This window comes from Mirounga angustirostris, unplaced genomic scaffold (genome assembly GCF_029215605.1).
Source record: "Mirounga angustirostris isolate CCGP_5_RB_7025 unplaced genomic scaffold, mMirAng1.0.hap1 SCAF_2, whole genome shotgun sequence".
Lineage (NCBI taxonomy): Eukaryota > Metazoa > Chordata > Mammalia > Carnivora > Phocidae > Mirounga > Mirounga angustirostris.
The window spans coordinates 149186125-149205453 of record NW_026991710.1 but is presented as its reverse complement, the minus strand read 5'-3'; positions in this window follow the sequence as shown (position 1 = coordinate 149205453).

Below are 19329 nucleotides of genomic sequence, written 5' to 3'. Positions count from 1 at the left end.
TTAGAATGTGACTAACAAAACCAAAAGAACAATTCCAATGAACTGAGAGCATGATTTTCAATATATAGACTATATATTTATTTACAATATTGGATTAAAAATTTTGTAATAAGCTTCCTTTTTATCTGAAGTATATAAATGATTTCATGCTCTAAAACTTACATAGAAAAAATATGTTACTGTTAAAAACAGATCTTACATCAAGAAAAGTTTTATAAGATATTAGGAAAAAAAATTTATTGGTTGCACTAAGACTATAGGTTAGATTCTACCAAAACTGTACCAAGATGGAAAATAAAATTGGCTGGAGTCCAGATATAAACAATGGATGTAAAGCACAGTACTTTCTAAGTACCTCTCATGATTTATATTGGTAATTAGTTGGAGGACTGGAAAAAATAAAAGTGGGGAAGAAAAATTTGAAACGTATTTAATAAAATGTTACCTCATTATTATCTTGATAACTTCTTTTCTTGAAAGTTTCTCAAGACAGGATCAAACAGATGTCATAGGGAAGAGATGAGAGGGTTGCACCACTCTATGAGCAACAAATAACATTTGGTATGAAATGAGATATGTATAGTATGTAAACAACAACATGTTTTAAGGTAAGCATTATGTGATTTTTTTTTCCCCAAATCCAGCATATTTGGAAAAAGAGAATAGGAACATATGTTCTGCATAAAGGAAAATATATACCTTACCAAGCTGGCAGATACATGTGAAAGTTTTGTGAGAGAAGTACTATAAAGTAATTTATTTCTATAGAAATGAGTCTTACAAAAATAGCATTTAAGAGTGAGAGTAATCCTATTATTTCTGTGTTTTTGCTCAGAGCATTAGCTGCATATACACATATCACAGTGGTGTGAAACAAATCATCTTTTGTATACTGCACCTCAAAATCCTCTGCTTCTACATTTCAGAAGATCAGATACACATGATCTGCTTTCAAAGACTATTTCCTCTTCTTACTCTATAGAAACTATCTACTATCTTCTACCTACTTTATCTTACTTCCTCTTTAGTTCCTTTTATCTATTATTTTCAGTCTCTTCCTTTTATTGTCTACTGCCTTTAAATATGCATTTTTCATTATTTGAAAAACAGAAATTTCTTTCAACTTCCTTCCATCTTGGATAATATTCTAATCTTTCTCATTTTTTTTTTCATAGCCAAACTTTAAAGTTGTTTGTTTTTTATGACTGTTATTTTTTTTATTTTTAAACATGGTACTTTTGCCTATATAACACGGACTTTTAACTTTCTATGCTTTTTACTAAACTTTTTTTAAAGCAAATTATGAAAACCATAACATTACATTCCACATAGTTTCACAAGCATCTCTAAAGAAGTATTTTCCGACATAGTCAAAATAACTTAAAGCTAACAAAATCAATTATTATTTTTTAACAGGATTTTATATCTAGTGCATATTTAAATTCCCAAATATGCTCAAAACATTCTTTAGAAGAAGTTTGTCCAAACAGAATCTAACAAAAGTAGTCTTGTAGATTGGTCTTAGAATCAAACAAAAGTTTGGTTTATCACAAATCATTATTTTAGTAGTTTTTGGACTTATTGATAACCCTTCCTGAAACAGTATTTCATTACATATGGCAAAATAGTAGTTTTCTTAACTTTTGTTTTCTTTTCATTTTTCCCCTACAACATGGGCATGTCCTACAGCATTATATATTCTTGGAAAACAAACTTGTTCATGGCTTCCTAATAGTCCATTGTATGAGGGTGCCATAACTTCCAGTTTCCCATTATTGAATACTTAATATTTTTTTAATTTTCCTAATTTTTCATTATTGAAAATTATGTTTTTATTAATGCATATATCTGTATTTTTGTTTGAATTTTGCCTATTCTCTTAAGACTGGTTCCTAGAAAGAGAATTGCTCAAATTCTGTTAATATTTGTAAAGGTTTTGTTATGCAGAGAGCAATTGGCTTCCAGAAAGTTATTTTCAATGCATTAAAAAATTAACTTTTATTAAATAAAATATATTAAGTTCATGCATAGCCTAAACAAACCATTTTAAAATCCAGTATATGCTCCCTTGTTATAATATAGATTGTAATCACTCAATTGCATTCTGGTTTCTTCTGATAATGATCTCCATAAGAGTTGTACTTTCTGTAGCTTTCAAGACAGAGGTGATTATTTAGTAAGTGCAGGTTTATAATATATTGATGACCTTTCAGAGAGGAGTTATATACATGTATCCCTGATACCTGTGAATACTTCTTTATTTCCACCACATCAACCAGTATTTATGGCTTTTAACTATGGCTACTATGAAAATATATCAAGATTTTGATGGACTGACCTGTTTTCTCCTTTATGAGCAATTAGTAAAACATTTCATTTCTAAAATTCAGAATGTTCTTCTCTTTAATGCAAAAGAATGATGCCCTAAACACCTACTTCATGCTGACTTAAATCCACCACTTCTATAAGGAGAAAGAATTCTTAAAGCACTTAACAAAAAATAGCAAAGCTATGCAACTTCTTTTTTTTTTTAACTTATTTATTTCAGGGGGGGTGGGAGAGGCAGAGGGAGAGGAAAGCAGACTCCCCACTGAGCGCAGAGCCCAATACAGGGCTCAATCTCCCAATTTGGAGATCATGACCTGAGCCAAAACCAAGAGTCTGATGCTCAACCACTAAGCCACCCAGGCTCCCCAAAACTCTATAAGTTCCAAGCCAACAACTAAACCCTCAAGGGTAATTTTTTAAAGATTCATTTATTTATTTGAAAGACAGAGAGAGAGCACATGAACAAAGGGAGGGGCAGAGGAAGAGAGAGAATCTCAAGCAGACTCCACACTGAGCATGGAGCCCACATAGGGTTTGATCTCATGACCCTGAGATCATGACCTGACTTGAAATCAAGAGTTGGATCTTAACCAACTGAGCTACCCAGATGCCTCTAAAATATTTTTAGAAGTATCAAATAGAAGTCATAGATCTGAAGAATACAATAATTGAATTGAAAAATACACTAGAGGGTTTCAACAGCAGACTGGATGAAACAGAAGAAAGGATCCATGAACCCAGAGACATGTCAGTGAAACTCATCCAATCAAAGTGGAAGAAATAGAAGGAAAGAAGGAAAGAAAAGAAAGAAAGAAAGAAAGAAAGAAAGAAAGAAAGGAAGGAAGGAAGGAAGGAAGGAAGGAAGGAAGGAAGGAAGGAAGGAAGGAAGAAAGAAAGAAAAGAAAAAAAAAGAAAGGAAGAAAGGGAAAAAAAGTAAAGTTAGACTGAAGGACTTTATGGGACAACATCAAGAAGATCAATATTTGCATTATACGGGTGTCCAAAGAAGAGGAAGGGAAAGGGACAAAAAAACTTATTTGAAGAAATAATGGCTGAAAAATTCCCTAAGCTGGAGAAGGAAACAGACATCCATCCAGAAAGCCCAAATTATTCTAAATAAGATGAACCCAAAGAGATACACACCAAGACATATTATACTTAAAATGTCAAGAGTTAAAGACAGGGAAAGAATCTTAAACCAGTAAGGGAAAAATAGCTTTCTATGTACAGGGGAAACCCCAAAAGGCTAACTTCAGATTTTTCAGCAGAAATTTTACAGACCAGAAGGAGTGGCACAATATATCCAAAGTACTGTGAGAAAAAAACTTCCAGCCAAGATATTCTCCTTGGAAAGTTATCATTCAGAATTGAAGGGAAGATAAAGAGTTTTTCCGACAAAGTTAAAGAAGTTCATCACCATTAATGTTAAAGGAATTTCTCTAGGCTAAAAAAGAAAGGGTGTTAGCTAGTAACAAGAAAACATATGAAAGTATAAATCTCACTGGTAAAGGTAAATATATAGAAAGGTAGTAAATTAATCACTTATAAAGCTAGTATTAAGGTTGAAAGACTAAACTAGTAAAAATAACTATAACTACAATGATTAGTTAAGGGATACACAAGATAAAAAATGTAAAATGTGACACCAAAAACCAAAAAATGTTGGAGAGAGTAAAAATGTAGAGCTTTAGAATTAATTCAAACTTAAATTGTTATCAATTTAAAATGGACTGTAATAAATATGTTATACATAATCCTCATGATAATGATGAAACAAAACCTATAATAGTTACACAAGGTAAAATCTAAGCACACCACTATAGAAAGCCACCAAACCACAAAGGAAGAGAACAAGAGAAGAAGAAATGGAGAGGAACTACAATACAGCCAGAAAACACTTAACAAAAAGGCAATAAGTATATACCTATAAATAATTACTTTAAATGTATATGGACTGATTTCTACAATCAAAAGACAAAGAGTGGATGAATGCCTGGAAAAAAACCACATTATATATATATATATGTATATATATATAAAATATATTTTTATATATATATTATATATAATATTTTATATATATTATATATTTTTATATAAAAGTATATATATACTGCCTACAAAAAATTCACTTCAGATGTAAGGAAACACATGGACTGAAAGTGAAAGGATGGAAAAATATATTCTATGCAAATGAAAACCAAAAGAAAGCTAGGGTAGCTATACTTAAAGTAAACTTTAAAACAAAACTGAAATAAGAGACAAAGAAGGACATTACATACTGATACAGGGGTCAATCCAACAAGAGGCGATAGCATTTGTAAATATTTACACACTCAACACATATGCATCTAAATATATGAATATTAACAGGACTAAAAAAAGAAAAAGCAGACAGATAATCAATAAGGAATCAATAAGGAAACATTAGCCTTAATAACATGTTGGACCAGATGGACTTAACAGATATTTACAGAACATTCCATCCAAAAGCAGCTAAATACACATTCTTCTCAAGTAAACGTGGAACATTCTCCAGGATACATCATAGGTTAGGTCACAAAACAAGTCTTAATAAATTTAAGAGTACTGAAATTATATTAAGTATCATTTCTGACCACAAGGGAATGAAACTAGAAATCAGTTAAAAGAAAACTGTAAAATCTAAAAATATGTGAAAATCAAATCAAAAGATAAATAAAAAAATACCTTGAGACAAATGAAAATGAAAACATACCAAAACTTAGGGAATGCAGCAAAAGCAATTCTAAGAGGTATGTTCATGGTGGTAAATGCCTGCATCAAAAAACAAGAAAAATCACAAATAAACAATTTAACTTTACATCTAAAGGAATTAGGAAAACAAATTGAGTTAAAAGTTAGTAGAAGGAAGGGATTAACAAAGATTAGAGCATAAATATATAAAATAGAGACTAAAAAAATACAATAGATGAGATTAAGTAAACTAAGTTGGTTTTCTAAAAACTTTATTTTAAATTCCAGTGTAGATAACATACAGTATTAGATTAATTTCAGGTGTACAATATAGTGATTCAACAATTCCATACATCATCCTGTACTCATCATGACAAATGAACTCCTTAATCCCCATTGCCTATTTCACACACAAACGCCCACCCACCTCTCCTCTGGGAACCATCATTTTGATCTCTATAGCTAAGAGTCTGTTTCATGGTTTGTCCCTCTCTCTCTCTTTTTTCCCTTTGCTCATTTTGTTTGTTTCTTTCTTTCTTAAATTCCACATGTAAGTACACCTGAAACTAACATAATGTTATATGCCATTGTACCTCAATTTAAAAAATGAAGAAATTTTTCCACATTTGAAAATATAAGAATAAGAAATTGGAAATATTTGAGTATGGCAATAACAAAATGTGTGTGCTGAGCATAAAGAGAGTTGGTACTGGTGAATGAGGCAAAGATACACTTAGGGATGGCTCTGGCTGTTTTATGGCCCACATTAGTTACTAATAAATAATTACTAAAAACACCACAGCTAAAAAATACATATAAATATAAATAAATAAATAAACAAACAAACACAGCTACTCCTGCAGGAAAATGTATGTAATTATTATTTAAATAGTAGTTTCTGTAACCCTCCTTTTTGATGTCACTCTGCATATATGTTTTAGTACTCTGTTGAAAAGTACCACTTAACATTTTTATCTCCTGTTATATGAGATATGAAAAACAGGTATTACAGTTAAGTGTATAACCATATAACACTATGTAAAGTGAATTTTAAGAACCATTAATCATTTCTCTTTAAAGTGGCTTCTCGGTGTTAAAAATCCTGTTTGAAAACTATCTCATTATCAAATATGTATTTTTTTACTCATAGTTTAACCTTAATCTTCATAATTCCATTTTAAACAATGCTATGCTTTCAACTTTATAATCATCCCCATTGTGAAAAAGAGAAGTGTCCTTCCAGAGCACTCTCATGCATAAATCTTGTCTTCATAGGAAATGCTTAATTTCTGCATTGTATTCATTTATACTATTGGAAGTTATCCAAATATTACAGAACAATTTAATAAATTGGCTTTCAAGCAAAAGTTTCATAATATAATTATCTTGTATACTTTTTGAAGATTAAGAAAAAATCATTTTATTTTACATGTATGTGTGGAGAGACAGAGAGATTGCTTTTTTATGTAATTTAACACATATATCTTTTTGACTATTTTCTTTCTTTTTTTTAAGATTTTATTTATTTATTTGTCAGAGAGAGAGACAGAGCACAAGCAGGGAGAGCGGCAGGCAGGGGGAGAAGCAGGCTCCCTGCAGAGCAGGGACCTGGATGTGGGACTCGATCCCAGAACCCTAGGATCATGACCCCAGCTAAAGTCAGCTACTTAACCAACTGACCCACTCAGGCTCCCGACTAAATATTTTCTTGAAACATTATCAAGTAGCTCTGAAAATATATTTGGATATCTAAATCATAATTACATTTTAATTGTCCTTAAAGTAAAAAAAAAAAAAAAAGTAACTCAAGAATACAGGCTCATTTTTAAACAATTCAGAATTCTACAGCATAAGAAATGAAAACTCTTTCTTTATCTTTAATCTCATGCTTCTTCCTAGAAGTAACAATTATTAAGAGGTGGGTGTGTATATTTTCAATTATTGTCCCATAGATTTATATTTGTATAGTACTTATTTTGTGTGTTTTCATACCTTTCAAAGATTATATATCGATCCTAAGTTAACAAATGGTATACAATTAGAATATGCAATACTCAAAAATAGATTTTGTATTTCACCAATCATGCAATGATATATATCTTTATTTTATTCTCATGTCATGTGAATATCATTAATTTTAATGTGAGAGTGAATGTTCTCCTATTACATATCTGTAATGTAAACATGTTTAGGTGAGTGCAGGGAGGGGCAGAGGGAGAGAGAGAGAGAGAGAATCTCAAGCAGACTCTGCACCAAATGAGGAGCCTGACATGGAGCTCTCATGATCCTGAGATCATGACCTGAGGCAAAACCAAGTCCAACACTCAAACAACTCAAACAAACAACCACCCAGGCACCCTAGTTTATCTCATTCTTGAATTCATTTAACTCTTCTTCTGAGAGTTAAAACTGTTGGACCAAAATGGATAGCAAGTGATGTCCTCAGCTACTAACCTTAATGTAGACATCCATTTAACAAGGAAACACATACCAGTCCAGTTTTTGGATAATAACCAGTAAGCTTTTGTACAGCCAACTGAGTATCAGTTATTAGGGACCATTCAATGATCTGGTTTTGGTTAAAACTTCCGCATAGGTCTATCAAATAGTATTATACATTTTTGGACCACCACAGATAATGAATTTTGTTTCTTCACTAATGTTGATTGAGTACACTGTCCAATTTGTCCTCAATGTGTAGTAATGACATATAAAGTGTTTTCAAGATTTCATTTGAGGTCACAGGCAGCCACTATTAAGTGTGAAAGGGATTATTTCCATGTAATAAATGCCTTTTTCTAACTCAGGAACAAAAGGATGGCATTGTATAATATTTCATAATATTCTCTTTGAATTTCTGCAAAGACATGGTTTGTTGTTGTTTTGTTTTGTTTTGTTTTGTTGTGAAGTGGGATTTGGTTAGGCATAATGTTTAGCATAATGATCAACCAGGGCATTTCCTTTTGCTTTGATATCTTTTTGAATGGGCTTTTATCTTGAAAATAGCAAACTTATTAAAAACCATTAGAGCTATTAAATATCTATCTTCTGACGATTCTAAATTAGGGTTCCTTCTTAGGTTAAGCACTTTTACGTTCTATAAAGCTTTCTGAAATAATAGACTATTCCAAAAGTATTTCCACTATTAGTGTATATATAAACCCCCTTCTTTTTACTTAGCCAGGAAGCTATTGGAACTGCAACAAATTCTGTTATCTGGACATATTTTTGCCTCTGGGAAGGAGTCATATTCTAGTGTTTAGTTGAGATCTGTTACAATGTATCCTGCCTGATGTTTTTCTGATTTTATTCTTAAGAGAGAATCAACAAACAAACATGATTAAACCTAGATTTCTAGGAATGTTGTAGTAAACTTATTAAGGGATATTTTAATAAGTCTATTAGATATTTAAGAAACAGTGCTTAAAGAGTCATGAATTTCCATTCTATGGGAGACGAGAAGTAGGATTTAAAGCTGCCAGTGGATAGCAGCAGCTTTTAAAAGCTGAAGACCTCAATGCTATAACCACAAGGAACTAAATTCTATCAATAACCTAATGGGCCTGGAGGAGGACCTCAAACTCCAGAAAAGAACTACAGTGTGGCTAATGCCTTGATTTCAGTTTACAAGGCCCTTAGCAAAGGGCCCATCTAAACCTTATCGGGACTCCTGACCCACAGACATTGTGACATAATAGGTGTATGTTGTTTAAGCACCTAAGTTCGTGCTAATTTGTTGTGCAGCCATAGAAAATTAATACATTTGGAACTCATAGCCTCCCAGTGAGGCTTAGGAATCATCTGTGTAATCTCTTAGTTACTAACCTGGGAAATTTCTGAAGTGTTATAATTTTTCGGGAATGAAAAATATCCCTCCTTGGAATAAATTCTGTTCCAAAAATAAACTTTAACAAAATTTTTACTTCTCTTCAGAAAGTGTATAGCCTATTAGAGATAAAACATTAAGTAGATAGAATCAGTTCCAGAGTTCAACTGCATGTTAGAGTACAACAAAAGATGATTGGTATATGGGATGAAAAATAAAATATAGGAAAGTATAAGACTCTTGAGATTCCTGTTGAGGACTTTCATTTTCCCAGGAGGAAGCAAAGAAATGACTCTTTGGGTAAAAAAATGCTAAAAGAACAGAAAACAGATTTATAGCTATGAAATAGGCAGCTTTGTGGTGCACAAAAGATAAAAGAATGTTTGGATTTGGTACCACAGATAAGTAAGAAATGGTTATTATATTTATGCTGCTGAGATTCTGAACACATCTATATCCCGGCTCTTTGGATTTTTTTTTTTTTAACCTAGAGAATAGAATCGTTGTAAGGAAAAGTACAAAGGTTAATGACTCGTGTATCTGTTAGATTTTCATCTGATTTTGGTACCCTTTTGGTTCTGGTTGTAGAGTATGATGCGAATCTTGGTAGATGTTTAGAGGGTTCAGTCTGACACTGATAAGATCAGTCCAAATAATACTGGAAAATTAGTGCCATTTATGCCCAGAAGTGTGATTACTTCTTAGACCTTCAATTTCTATTAAGAATACAGGTAAATCATGGTTTAAATTATCTATGACCTGATTATGAGTCCTCAGAAGTGTCCAGGAATAGGCCATCAGGAAGAGCATCTGTTTTACAGTAAATCCCCCACAGCACCCCATTTATTTAGTGGATGTGATGTCACAAAGGAGAAAAGAATGTTGCTCAATTAAAGGTCTGATGGTAACAGTTGGGCCAGGACATATAAAGTGTTTGATGGCTGTTGAAAATACCTGGCACATGATAGTTGTTGGCTCCCAGGGAGAGGTTTAATAAGAGTTTCAGGATATATGACAGTGTCATAGGGCATATCAATCAAAAACTTGCAAGATTTTCCTTTAATATTTAGAGAAATTGGACCTTATGATATAACAGGAAATTGGTCACTTGATTCTCCTTTGGAGAAACTTCATTAATTGACCACTTTATTTTTTTCCCTGTTGTTTCTTAGCTAAGAGAATGCAATCATTTATCTAATACACTTTCTGTTCAAAGTATGTAAAATTGAGGAGTTAAGGAAGAGTCTATAAGAAAGATTTTGTAGGGATAGTCATTTGCCTTTGCTAAGTAGGACTTAGTAGTTTCACTGTCAATTCTAGCTTTATTCTTTTTCTATATGAAATTTCACATTTATTCTCCACTCTGTGCTGCTCACCAGAACAGATCTCTCCCTTACATCTTTCCCAAATAAATTCTACTTTTATTTTTACTCAAATCTTGTCAGTGTGGTGGTCAGGAGCTAGAGAGGTGGGGTCATTCTCTGAAGTTCTGGTTAAGCTGCAGTCCTAGTTAGGTACTGTAAACATGTCCTAGATACGATGTCTTTACAAATATCTCTTCTCCTCCTCCAGAGGAAACATTGGGCTGAGTATGCATTCTACACTTCCTTGGAGTCATGGGGGAGGTTCCCTTCTTGTTCTCTCACAACTACAGTGGGTTCTCATCTGTACCCTCAGGCAACAGATTTTGATGACCTTGCATATTAGGGCTCTGTTTCCATAAGGAGACAGAGATGATGAGACTGGGTGGATATTAGCCAGTAGATGTTTTTCACTCTCCAGACCGCACCATCAGGGAAGCTTTCTTAAGAAAAAAGAAACAACTATATATCTCCGTTCTTCTCTGTAAATACCTGATGGGCTTCATGGAAGAAAATCTTATAAAAGAGTGCGAACATAGTTGTCCTATGTGGCTTCCAGCTTTCATGCTCACCCACAGTCAGATTTTAGCAATCAGTTAAAATCTTCCAGTTGAGGGGCGCCTGGGTGGCTCAGTCGGGAAGCATCTGCCTTCGTCTCAGGTCATGATCCCAAAGTCATGGGATAGAGCCCCGCATCGGGCTCCCTGCTCTGCGGGAAGCCTGCTTCTCCCTCTGCTGCTTCCCCTGCTTGTGTTCCTCTCTCGCTGTGTCTGTCAAGTAAATAAATAAAATCATTCATAAAAACAAACAAACAAACTTCTAGTTGATTCTTCTCACCAGCTTATGCACCATCCAATATTTTATGTCTCAAGTAAGCAAATTCCTAGGACTTGTTTCTCCCTGAGAGTGATTCTGACATTCCTGATTTTGCTTCAATATTTTCCCATTGCAGCTTTCATGATTTAATTGGAAAATCATGAACTTGCAGCTTTTCAAGTTTTTTTCTTATTGTAAAGTAGGGGGGAAGTCTATCTAATTCTCCGCATCTCTGAAATGACATGAGAACCCAGTAGCTATTTTTTAATGCAATTTTCCAACCTTTTTGGTTGAAGTAAATGTAAAGTGTTTTCCAATACGGTGTCTGAAACAAAGCCGCTTTCTCTCTAAAGTTAGTTGACCATTAGCTCAATAAAATAGTTGGGAGATTATAATAAATCATAGAGTAAATTAGAAAATAATGTTAAATGCTAAGTTCCTATTTCCATTTTTGCATGATTGTTATAATCAATTTTTATGAACAGAATGCTTATAAGTCAAAACAATAACTCATGTGTTTTTTTATTATATGACTCACAACACTATTTCAAAAGCAATGAATTTGTTTAGATGGAACTAGCAATAATAATTTTATACTTTAATTCTATATTCCATAATTGGTAGTGGGTAATTTGTCAACAGCAGTCCTATTTATGAGAATACCAGACCATACGATAAATTAACTTTTAAAATTAATAGCGCTGTGAAACTAAGAGTTTGACTGAAATCCCAAACTCAATAATATATATTCCTATCAGAGAGGAAAATGTCATTTCAGGTTAAAATCACTGGCAAAACACTGAAAGATATCGCCACTAATCCCATCAGTGAATTACATTTATATATATATCTGTATCCATATATAAATACCTACAGACCTATAAGTCAATCTCTGGTTTATTTGGAGGGAGGTTATTCTCAGGTTAAACACATAGTAATCCAAATAGGTTTATATTTCCTTTTTCTTATATAATTTGAAGTGTAGGGGCACCTGGGTGGCTCAGTTGTAAAGTGTTTGAATCTTGAACTCAGCTCAGATCTTGATCTCACAGTGGTGAGTTCGAGCCCCTACAACTTAAAACAACAACAACAAAGTTCAAAATGTAAGAAGCAGTTCTCAAAGGAACTAAACTCTGCCATTCAACTTCTCAAGCTTGACCAGTCCACAAACTTATATAAAAAGTCAAAGGGAGGGGCGCCTGGGTGGCTCAGTGGTTAAGCGTCTGCCTTCAGCTCAGGTCATGGTCCCAGAGTCCTGGGATCGAGCTCCGCATGGGGCTCCCTGCTCCGCGGGAAGCCTGCTTCTCCCTCTCCCACTCCCCTTGCTTGTGTTCCTGTTCTTGCTATGTCTCTCTCTGTCAAATAAATAAATAAAATATTTTTTAAAAAAAAGTCAAAGGGAAACAGAAGTGAGGTGTGTGTGTGTATGTGTGCACACACATGTGTGTTTTCATCTTTCTTAAATTATCAAATCATGTGCACCATGTCCAATGTTTGTTTTGTTAGGCCAGGGAATGTTTAAGAGGCAAATATCATTTTGATTAATACTGTTATGATATTAAATAATATGGGTTATACAAAATTCCTTCTTTGTTATAATATATGGCCCAGAGTAACACTGAGTATAGTGAGAAGTATAATTTATTTAAATGCATATGTTGTGTTATCAACTTAATTAAAACAAATTCTCATTTAAATTCTAGGTGAGGGATGCCTGGGTGGCTCATTCCGTTAAGCATCTAACTCTTGGTTTTGCTTCAGGTCACGATCTCAGGGTCCTGAGATCGAGCCTCCTGTCAGGCTCTGCACTCAGTGTAGAGTCTGCTTAAGATTCTCTCCCTCATACTTCCTCCTGCACCCTCTCTCTCTCAAATAAATAAATAAATAAATAAATAAATAAATAAATAAATAAAATCTTTCAAAAATAAAATTCTATATTAAATGTACTATGTTAAATTATTTTTGTGTTAAAAATTCACAAATGTCTATCCTACAGGAAGGCAAAACTTCTTAGAAATACATTTTTTTGTCACAATTCAATTAATGCATCAGTGCTCAGTTATCATTAACCTAACAAATACAAAAAAACCCACAAAAGCCTATTCTCTTCCTGTTACAGAAAGTCATCCTAAATATTGAAAATATTCAAATCCCTCAAAAAATAAAAGCAAAAATGCCCAGAATCATCACAAGCAGAATGACAAGGCCTACAATGAGTGGTATATCTTTTATTCAAGAGCAACTCCAACAATTAATTTCCATGACCCAATTTTACATTCTACCTATTTCTATCTCTTTCTTCCAATTGATTTGCACCAGCCAATTCATAAGTTTATTATTTAGCAGGGTCATTTCTCGTAGTTCAACTCATATCTTACTTTATGGAGAAATAAGATTGTATAGCAACAATCAGATTTTCAGATTTTTTGCTTTCAAACCGTTTTTGAGCATTTGAAAGAAAGCCTCTCAACTGGGGAAGGAGGATGATAAAACTAAAACTCAGAGGACATATTGTGCATAGCAGTAATATAAGGATCTGGCCTGGCTTAAATGGCCCTGGGAGCAAAAAATCTTGTTTGCTATCCAGCAACTGCCAAGTCCTGAGTACATTTATTGTTGAAGATCAATCAAAATATGGTGGTCAAGACACTGCTCTTATACACTGTAACTGGCCAATCAAAAAGCATCCCACTTTGGGGATGTCCACTATCACCACTGCTATTCAACATAGTATTGGAAGTCCTAGCCACAGCAATCAGACAACAAAAAGAAATCAAAGGCAAAGAAGAAGTCAAACTCTCACTCTTTGCAGATGATATGATACTTTATGTGGAAAACCCAAAAGACTCCACCCCAAAACTGCTAGAACTCATACAGGAATTCAGTCAAGTGGCAGGATATAAAATCAATGCACAGAAGTCAGTGGCTTTCCTATACACCAACAACAAGACAGAAGAAAGAGAAATTAAGGAGTCCATCCCATTTACAATTGCACCCAAAACCATAAGATACCTAGGAATAAATCTAACCAAAGAGACAAAGGATCTATACTCAGAAAACTATAAAATACTCATGAAAGAAATTGAGGAAGACACAAAGAAATGGAAAAACGTTCCATGCTCATGGATTGGAAGAACAAATATTATGAAGATGTCAATGCTACCTAGAGCAATCTACACATTCAATGCAATCCCTGTCAAAATACCATCAACTTTTTTCAAAGAAATGAAACAAATAATCCTAAAATTTGTATGGAACCAGAAAAGACCCTGCATAGCCAGAGGAATATTGAAAAAGAAAAGCAAAGCCGGCGGCATCACAATTCCGGACTTCAAGCTCTATTACAAAGCTGTCATCATCAAGACGGCATGGTACTGGCACAAAAACAGACACATAGATCAGTGGAACAGAATAGAGAGCCCAGAAATGGACCCTCAACTCTATGGTCAACTCATCTTTGACAAAGCAGGAAAGAATGTCCAATGGAAAAAAGACAGTCTCTTCAACAAATGGTGTTGGGAAAATTGGATAGCCACATGCAGAAGAATGAAACTGGACCATTTCCTTACACCACACACAAAAATAGACTCCAAATGGTTGAAAGACCTCAATGTGAGACAAGAATCCATCCAAATCCTAAAGGAGAACACAGGCAGCAACCTCTTTGACCTCAGCCGAAGCAACTTCTTCCTAGAAACATCGCCAAAGGCAAGGGAAGCAAGGGCAAAAATGAACTATTGGGACTTCATCAAGATAAAAAGCTTTTGCAAAGCAAAGGAAACAGTCAACAAAACCAAAAGACAACCGACAGAATGGGAGAAGATATTTGCAAATGACATATCAGATAAAGGGCTAGTATCCAAAATCTATAAAGAACTCATCAAACTCAACACCCAAAGAACAAAGAATCCAATCAAGAAATGGGCAGAAGACATGAACAGACATTTTTCCAAAGAAGACATCCAAATGGCCAACAGACACATGAAAAAGTGCTCAATATCGCTCGGCATCAGGGAAATCCAAATCAAAACCTCAATGAGATACCACCTCACACCAGTCAGAATGGCTAAAATTAACAAGTCAGGAAATGACAGATGTTGGCGGGGATGCGGAGAAAGGGGAACCCTCCTACACTGTTGGTGGGAATGCAAGCTGGTGCAGTCACTCTGGAAAACTGTATGGAGGTTCCTCAAAAAGTTGAAAATAGAGCTACCATATGATCCAGCAATTGCACTACTGGGTATTTACCCCAAAGATACAAAAGTAGGGATCTGAAGGGGTACGTGTACCCCGATGTTTATACCAGCAATGTCCACAATAGCCAAACTGTGGAAAGAGCCAAGATGTCCATCGACAGATGAATGGATAAAGAAGATGTGGGATATATATACAATGGAATATTATGCAGCCATCAAAAGGAATGAGATCTTGCCATTTGCAACAACGTGGATGGAACTGGAGGGTATTATGTTGAGCGAAATAAGTCAAAAAGAGAAAGACATGTATCATATGATCTCACTGATATGAGGAATTCTTAATTGCAGGAATCAAACTGAGGGTTGTTGGAGTGGGGGGTGGGGTGGGAGGGATGGGGTGACTGGGTGACGGACACTGGGGAGGGTGTGTGCTCTGGTAAGCGCTGTGAGTTGTGCAGGACTGTTGAATCTCAGATCTGTACCTCTGAAACAAATAATGCAATATATGTTAAGAAAAAAAAAAAGAAGAAGAAGAAGAAGAAGGTAGTGGGAGGGGAAGAATGAGGCGGGGGAAATCGGAGGGGTGGACGAACCATGAGAGACGATGGACTCTGAAAAACAAACAGGGTTCTAGAGGGGAGGGGGGTGGGAGGATGGGTTAGCCTGGTGGTGGGTATTGAGGAGGGCACATTCTGCATGGAGCACTGGGTGTTGTGCACAAACAATGAATCATGGAACACTTCATCTAAAACTAATGATGTAATGTATGGGGATTAACATAAGAATAAAAAAAAAGAAATTAGAATATAAAAAAAATTAAAAAAAAAAAAAGCATCCCACTTTGTTTAGGCAGGGCGGCCATATATGAATTATTCTTCCTTTTTATCTTAAGGTGTATGCTTTTATAGAAACAACTTCCGGCATATCGACCATAGATCATTTAATGTAATAACTTTCACCTTTTTCCTATGTTGACAACTCCACATGGATAGCTGAAATAAAGCTCCTAACTCCTAGGTACCAGAGAACAGTGCCTTGATCCAAGCAGGTAAGTGGGCATATAAGCTCCAACATGACTTGACAGTACTAACCTGGCCTATTACCTGTGATTAAGTCAGTATCCTGGCAATTATTATACACATATACATTTATGTCTACAGATGTACGTATATGATCATATGTTTTGAAATAGCAAAAATATTTTGGTCCTTGTAATAGAAGGTCTCAATAAGTATTTCATGAACATAGGTAATTAATCAAAATTGTGCTACCATGAAAACTGTTAGTCATCATTATAGGAAATACTTTTCATCTGTAGTGATAAGAGACAAAATTATAGAAGTTAAAGATTTTTATAGTGAAGTTGAATAATTATAAATTTATAATATTAAAGAGTAGCATGCATTGACATTTTATAATCTATTTTTAAATTTGCTTACTTTTAATTTACTTATTGTAGCTGTTCAATAGTTTGTGAAGTATTACAGAGTAGTAACTTACATCAATTAGAATAATTTTAATGGATAAACAAAGATAAATAAACTTTTGAGTTATAAAATGAGCTTATAAAATATGTACAGAAATGTAAAACATCTAAGGTTTATTATTTTATTTCTGTCACCATTAGTAATTATTTACAAAGTCCAATTCAAACGAGTTCTATGTTACAAGTATGCTTTCTAATCTATAGGAATTTTCAATGAAGAATTATTTCTCTTTTTAAAAGATTTTATTTATTTATTTGTCAGAGAGATAGAGAGAGCACAAGCAGGGGGAGCGGCAGGCAGAGGGAGAAGCAGACTCCCCGCCGAGCAAGGAACAGGATGCCGGACTCTGGGATCATGACCTGAGCTGAAGGCAGACACTCAATGGATTGAACTACCCAGGCATCCCAATGAAGAATCATTTCTTATACACACTTTGAATGAACAGAGTTTTATCATATGTCAAGAAAGTATAGCCTTATTATTAACTTAAAGCATTTATTTTAAATTAAGTTTTTGAAAGTTCTTACATAATTTCTCTAAATGAGTACCCCATTATTTCAATTACTTATTGAAATAACCCCCATTATTTCAATATTTGCTTATTAATATTGTGGTAACATAGCATCATATAAATATACATTATTCTCTAAAAAAAAATGCCTCTCAAAAAACCAGGAATAACTGTCATTTCAGGAATGGTATTATTTCCTAAACAACACCATTTATTTATTTGAAAAGCATATTCACAGTAGTATTAAGTAACTAAAACAGCCCCAAGTGGCTGTAGGTGTGTGGAACAAGGCAGTGAATGAGATACATAAACTGCATATAGAGAGGACAAACTTGTGGAAAATAAATGAATAAAGGGGCGTGGGAGGGATGGGGTGGCTGGGTGATGGACACTGGGGAGGGTTATGTGCTATGGTGAGTGCTGTGAATTGTGTGAGACTGATGAATCACGGACCTGTACCCCTGAAACAAATAACACATTATACATTAATTTAAAAAAAGAAAAAAAATAAAAAAAAATTCCATTTAAATGTAAGTGGAAAGAAATGCTATAAAGATAATACACTTAATTACACATTTGATATAAAATGTCCTGGAACTGAGTAGTTGTACTAGTTAAAGTTGAGTGCCCAGTAAAGGCCACTATGGCATTTGAGCCAATACTTGAATACAAAAGAGGAATCTGTAATGCAAAGATCTTCATGAAGAACTTTTTGCAAATGAGGAAAACAAGCAATATGGCACTATGCTGGAAGTAACATATTCTTTTTTTTTTTTTTTTGAAAAAAAATTTTTTTTAAGATTTTATTTATTTATTTATTTGACAGAGATAGAGAGAGAGCACAAGTAGAGTGACAGGCAGAGGTAGAGGGAGAAGCAGGCTCCCCGCTGAGCAGGGAGCCCGATGCGGGGCTCGATCCCAGGACCCTGGGATCATGACCTGAGCCGAAAGCGGACGCTTAACCTACTGAGCCACCCAGGCGCCCCAGAAGTAACATATTCTTAAAACAGAAATTAAGAAAAAAAAAAAAAAAAGGTCATTTTGGCCAGAGTATAGTGAACAAGAGGACGTTTACAAAGCGAGACTGGAAATAAGAAGAGACCAGATTTGGTAGGATCTGGTCGGCCATGGTAAAAGGAATTGATTTTATTGTAAGTAACGGAGGTTTTATGTTGTTTCTTTTAGGAAGGAGTGTGAAATTACTTCATTCATATTTTTAGAAGTTCTCTCTATCATTCTTATGATATATTTTCTCCTCACTCTGTCATTATTCCTTATTCTGGAGAGACTAGATAGCACTGTTGTTACACGAGAGTGGGCAGACCAGTTAAAAGGCTATTATAATGTTCTAGATGAGAACTAGAGACCATGTGGTATTTGTAGAGATGGTGAGGAATGATGGAATTTGGAATACACTGAAAGTAAAATTAACTGAATTTGCTGATGGGTCTTATGTTGGGGTCAAAAGAAAGAGAACCAGAAATGTCCTTTAAGTTTTGGAGTACAAGACTGTGTCATTGTCTGAAAAGGGAAGGATCAGGAAGAGAAGCAATTGGCAGGGATGAGGAAGGTAGTTAAAGAGTAGTGTTTCTGACCTTATTTAAGTTTTTTTTGTTTTGTTTTGTTTTGTTTTGTTTTAATACCCAGACTATATCTAAGAGGATATGTCAAGGAGTCAGCCAAAATATGATTCTAGAGCTGAGGTGAGAGATCAGACCGGAAAATAATTTGAAAGTTTTGGTCAAGAGGGCTAGGTGACATCACACAAAGACTAGGTGGTTAGTGGAGAAGGGTGTTTCACTAGGAATCCTGAGGAATTCCAACACAAAGAAGTCAAATAGAGGAGGAAATCTAGCAAGAGATGGGGAAAGAGTAACAGTGGGTAGAAGGGAAATCAGCTAAGTCTTGTTTCACTAGAGTCAGGGGTGTTTCAAGAGGAAAGATATGAGGACTATATCACAGTTTTCTGAGAAGTTGAGTAATGTAAAGGATGCTGCATCCACTGTATCAGAATGACAGGAATTTAAATCAGTTACAAAGGATTGTGAACAGACTAGAAGTGAAAGAAGTAAAAAAGAAAAAGAAAAGA